This window comes from Mus caroli, unplaced genomic scaffold (genome assembly GCF_900094665.2).
Source record: "Mus caroli unplaced genomic scaffold, CAROLI_EIJ_v1.1 scaffold_16271_1, whole genome shotgun sequence".
NCBI lineage: Eukaryota > Metazoa > Chordata > Mammalia > Rodentia > Muridae > Mus > Mus caroli.
The window spans coordinates 21,753-27,750 of NW_018389077.1; the positions used below are offsets into that span (position 1 = coordinate 21,753).

General features: G+C 43.0%; 1 pseudogene; it reads right to left on the reverse strand.

Moving 5' to 3' along the window:
- Window positions 1–473: 473 nt before the first annotated feature.
- LOC110287926 lies at window positions 474–1,901 on the reverse strand (annotated as a pseudogene).
- Between the last annotated feature and the right edge of the window lie 4,097 nt (window positions 1,902–5,998).

Below are 5,998 nucleotides of genomic sequence, written 5' to 3' on the forward strand. Positions count from 1 at the left end.
GGTACCAAGATTTCAAATCTGAGTCGATATGGACCATTGTTATTCAAACCACTACATCTGGCATCCACTCCTTAACTTTTTAGGAATATTATATGAATGTAATCCTTCAGTGTGTTACCTTCTGGCCCATTTTTTTGTGTGTGTCCAGTTCTATAAAAATAGAATCAACTTGTTGTATGTCAATGAATTATCTCACTTTATTGCTATGTAACATTTCAAAGTACAAATGCTTATGGATGGCTTAACAATCACATTTTTGGAAGGACATTTGAGTTGTTTTTGGGTTAATAGTATTATAAATAAAATGGATTCAGTTTCTGAAGAACAACCTATAGTCTTGCCAGTAGAATAGATTATATGGGCATCCCCATGGAATCCCTTTGGCCAACAACTCAATTAAATGTAACCTAATCCCAGCACTGGAAACTTCAATTGACTGACTGTACATAGGAGCCAGTGGCTTAANCAAGAAGTTAATGAGGCTCCAATAAGTACATACCAGGTGCTCTTTTCTCAAGTTCACAGAAGTAATCTCTAATCCCTGAAAATTGTATTCTCTCAGAGGACTCAATTTAGGCTAGTTAATATGATGTCTATGTAGGTGTCAGCCCCATGGACTGACAGTTATAAACAGCCAGTGCTAATTAGTTTCCCAATAAGATAGACCAAACTCTGAAAAAATGTCTGACTCCAAATCTCAAGCACATTAAAAGTGACTAACATGGTGGTGTTTGAGTGGGTCAGTAGGCCATCAAGCCCACCATCAAAGTCTAGAAGGTGGATATAGTATTGATAATTGTCTACATAATGAAGTGTTTCATGGGAGTTTGTTTAAAGGGACCCAAGGAACCCTAGCAGTGTTACTACAGAAGGATCCAATCTGTCTCTTGAATGCTGGTATCAGGCACTTGCTTGTCCAAGTAAGTCACCTTGCCACCTAGTCTCACCTCCTAGCAAATTCAGTTCAATGATCTACTTAAATTGTTGGCCTCTATTGGCCACCTAGACCCCTCACCTATCATGACAGCAGAAGCATGCTACAACAGCAATGGATCTCTAAGAACTACACACTCCTCTTGCTAATTTTCATTATTTTATTTCATCTTATTCAGTTTTTCAAACTCTTTGTTTATTCTGAGTTACAGCTGTTGTTTCTATAGTATTTGCATTTTGTAATTTTAGTGGAACTTCTGAGTTCTTTTCTACAGTGGATAAACCCACCACAAAATTTTGTTAACTTTTCATTGTAGCCTACTACAGTTTGGTATGCCACGGTGTGTTATGAGTGCCCTTTGGAAGGATTGCAGTGATAACTCATTGAGGCCCTAGTCAGTGTTTCTCTATAAACTAATGATATTGAGCATCTTCATTTGTTGAGTGTAATCCCTATTTAGTGAAACGTCTCTTACTGATCTTGTCATATTTCCAATGGAATGTTTTATAATGAAATTTTAATTATGACTTGTATATTAGAGAAATTAGTCCTTGATGAAATTTGTGCCTTTCAAGTATTTCTTTCTAGCTGGATCACATAATTTGTGCTGTCTTCCATCACAACTGAAACCTTTTAGTTTAAGGGAATAAAGTGCAGCTCAAAGTAGAATGCATGCTTTATATGTGCAAGGCCTTGTATTCAACATTGAGTACAAAGCATTTGTTTTCACATTTTTGACAAAGCTCAATTTGTTATTTTTAAATGGATTTGCTTTTGACATGGGCCCAAGAACTCTTTCTTTGGCCCTGGATACTAAATGTTCTCCTATGATTTTACCTAAAGGGTTATACTAGGACAAAATTATAAAAGCTTTGAGACAGGTCCTGTCTAAAAGAAATGCAGGGCCAAAGATGGAGCAGAAATAAAAGAAATGACTGACTAGTAACCAGCCCACCTTGAGGCCCATCCCATGGGCAGGCACCCATCTCTGACACTATTACTGATGCTATGTTGTGTTTGCAAGCAGAAGCCTAACATAGCCACTCCCTGAGAGGCTCTACCCAGCAGCTGACTGAGACAGATACACATACCCTTACCCAAACATGGGACAGAGGTTGGAGACCTCTATGCTGCAGTTAGGAGAAGGATTGAAGTCCCTGAAGGAGATGGCAAGCCCACAGTAAGATTGGCAGTGTCAATTAACCTAGACCCCTGGAATGCCCAGAGATTGTGCCATCAACTAAAGAAGATGCATGGGCTTCTCTGAGACCCCCGGCACATATGTAACATAGGGCTGCCTTGTATGGCCTCAATGGGGGAGGATGCACATAATCATACACGGGACTGATGGCTCTGAAGCCAAATTGCACTCTGTTCAGCTGATAATCATCCTGAGTAAGCCATCTCTCTGGTAATAATAAGCATGTTTGGGGAGACAGAGGAAACACCTGGCTGTTTACATCTCTTGGTCTCTCTAGAGTACTGGTAGAATTGAGATCCACTGTGGAGGCATCTCAAGCCCAGACCAAACCCTTTCTGGTGTCACTAGTTTCCAGGCATGTTCTCTTTCTTGGTGGTCTGCCTACACTCTTTGAATTCTCACATGAAAGTATTCTTGTGTTCTTCTACCTACAGGGACTCGCAGACAGACATCATCCACTGCACCTGACCTAAGAGAGAATGAGTTCAAAAAGGAGAAGGAGAGGCTGACAACAGAGCTGCACCTCATTACCCAGAAGAGAAATGAACAGAGAGATCGCCTGATCGATTTCAAAGAGGGATCCATGAACAAGAGATATGCATTGCTCCAAACCCTGTGGTGTCAGTCTGAGGTCTTCAATGTCAGCCTCATCTTATCCTTTGAAGGAGGTGGGTTCTATGAAGCTGTACCACCAGATCGTCCCTATGCCCAACCTCATATCCATGAATGCTTCATAGTGGAGAGGCAGAACCTGAAGCTTGGTCATGAGGGAGATGAGAAATGGACTCTTCTGCTTCCTCCAGTAGAAAAGAAGGACTTGTATTCTGAGCGAAGAATTCAGGGATAGAGGCAGTGGGAGAGTGAGTTCCCAGCATGCATTTGGAAAGCACTTGACAGGATGTGGCTTTGTGAGTTTCTAGGTGATGTGAGTTTATGGTGAGTGTCTATACTTGTCTGGCAGGTGACTGCGTGCTTTGAAGCTCCTCGTAGTATCTAGAGGGACCCAGTCCCACATTTTACTTCTCAGTGCATGTCTAGAAGGCCTGAGGCTCATTCCTGTTCCTCTTTGTCTGTGTGCTTTATACTGTGAGACAGTAGTAATGTTGCATACATTTCTTTTGCATCTCATTGTGCTCTCTGTTTCTGTCTCTGTCTCTCATTCTCTGACTGTTTCCTTTCTCCTCCATGTGTGTGTCTGTGTGTGTGTGTGTTCAAGTCTGTGAGTCTGTGTTTGTGCACATGAACCTACATGTGCATGAGTTTTGTATGTTTAATTTTCCCTCCAAACTTGGGAACCTATGGGGTCTGTGTTTTGGCTTGAGGATTTATCTTCATAACCATTTCAAGGTGATATTAGTGCTAAAGTTTCAGAGCCCCCACTTTATTCAGCACTGTTCTTTGCCTATGTGCATAATTGTCCATACACTTGTATCCCTTGAGCATTTTATAAAGCTGTGGTGATGTCTGATCACATCTCCAGGGTTGTGTGTAAGGTCTGTTTCTACGGTATAAGTTATTCAGGATTTACCACCCCAGTTGTGAAAACAGGAAAAATGTAATCACAGGTTTCTGGTGGGCAAAGACTTGAGGCCTAGGCTCTTGAGAGCATAGCTGGTTAGACTGCAACATCCAACCCTACTGAGTGAACACAGGGAGCCAGGGAACCCTTCATCTTGATGCTTAGCTTCTGCTGCCCTGGATCAGGATAACAAATTTTCAAAGCTGAAGATCATCCCAGTATATAGAATCCAGAATGTGCCTTCCATGGCTGGGGTAGTTCAGCACTCAGCCTGAGAAATGTGTTCCTAAAGGCCCATGTTCATGGAGTTATGTCATCCTAGGACCAGGCCCTTCAAGAAGCTAAATCCGTTCTATGAGCTCAAGAAGGAGATAAACTTCTATTTGTAAGTACCAGTCAGTGAACCCATCAATTGTGGAATGGCAATTTCTGCCTTCCTTGGTTTCTGGACTGGAGAGTCTGCAGTTCTGGTTCTACCCCTTCTGCTTTTAGCCATCAGTGTGCCTTGGGATAATAAACTCAGTTTTCATAAGTCCGTAAGAGACTGTTACCCCTCCCAGCATTGTCCACACATCCTTAGAAGCCTCTCAATAGAAGAGTGATTGTGCATGGTTATTATGCAGTACTGAGAGCCTAGTTACTAGGCAGTGTTTTAGAGAGCTGAGTGAGACATAACACAAGGATAGAATGCCCTCCCCTTGGTTCTATTGACTTACCCTGATGGTATTTGCACTCCACTAATTGATGTTACCCCAGTGCCTCATTCTTTTGGAGAAACATGGGCCCTTATTGGTGTTTGGGCTGCAGCTATAATTTCTTCTTCCCTGAAATGGCTGTTTGCTGTCATGGATTTATTGAGATGTATTGTATTAAGTCTTCATGGGAACCAGGGTCCTGATGGGCTTAATGAGCCTGTACATAGGAATGGGAGGAGGCTGCAAGATCTTACTATGCAGAGGGTGTTTCCAGAAACCTACATAGCCGGCTCATGTTGGAGAAGAATCTTATTAAGAAGATGCCTGTCCCACTGAAGCGGGAGAGCAAGAAAGTACAGATTGATTGGGCCCTCATTCAGAAATGTCTGCTTGATATGAATCTGAATGGTAAAGAGGAACAGGAGCAGACAAGCAACCTCAAGAACCAACAACTTCAGGGAGGGACAAGCACCTCAGTCAGGCTAATACTGTCTGACACCATTTGCCCATTAGATCCATCTTTGCTTTCCTACCACCTTTCTAATCCACACCCCCAACCAGCCACCCACCTCATGGAATGTAGTTGTTCATTGCTATTTTTATAAACACATATTCTGGGAAGTTAGTCTCTTGGGAGAAACTAAATCATTGGCAAGTGTACCTTGCTGCTCTGCTTTAATCTGAAGTCTAGGAAGGGTGACAGATGAATAACATGCCACATTCATGCAAGTGTACATGATACATGGGATGTTATGCAGACCTCTGAGCTGCTTTTAGGTCCTGGGACAGAGGTCATGCAAGGGTCATGTGACTTGAGGTGGGAAGAACCTTGCAGGGTTAAAATCAAAATCCAAATACCAATGAGTGCTTCTCATTGTCATTAATCTGGGGGGGCATACGGGCTTCTCCTTTCTTTTTGTAATCCAATGAGGTCTCTTCCTATTGCCCAATTCTTGGTTTCCACAGATAGAAGTCTGAGTGGCAACTTGTCAGCCCATGTGTTTGTGAGTGTTGTTTGACATTTTGCCCTGCATGTATATAACAGCACTGGTTTCAGTGAATAGATCAGTGTTAACTGTCCTTTTGAGGTGGTGGGAGACAGCAATCTGACAGCTGACATTTAGGTCTCCACCAAGTCTGTGCCTTAAGAACTGCCTTCCTCTCCTAGGACTCAGAGACTCCAGCAAGAGCTGAAATTTCCACAGCCCAGGAAGAGAGCCTACTGCAGAATGAGTTTCCACCTCAGGAGGCCCCTGCTGAACTCCATCCCCAATATCCACAATCTTCCTTGGATGAATCTTCTTCCACACAGTTCATTTCCTCAGTGTGAATAGGAGGAANCCAGTGGGCCAGGTGATTCAGGGTGTTATTCCCTTTCCTGTTCTGGCAANACCCCTTGAGAGAGGACTGAGGTGACTGCCCTGCCAACAGAAGTCCAAGAGGAGATACAGTCTGTAGGTCTGTACTACTTAATATGCAGTGAGAGAATGCTGATGTACAATAATTTTCTGTTAAGAGTTTTGGTTGGGGACAGAGACCTGCCCTGCAGAGAGTGCCATCTTGGCTCCGGGACTCCGCCGAACTTAGTCTACAGGTTAGAGTGAGGACCACAGAGGCAGACAGCTTCTGGGACAGGCGGGAGCCACAGA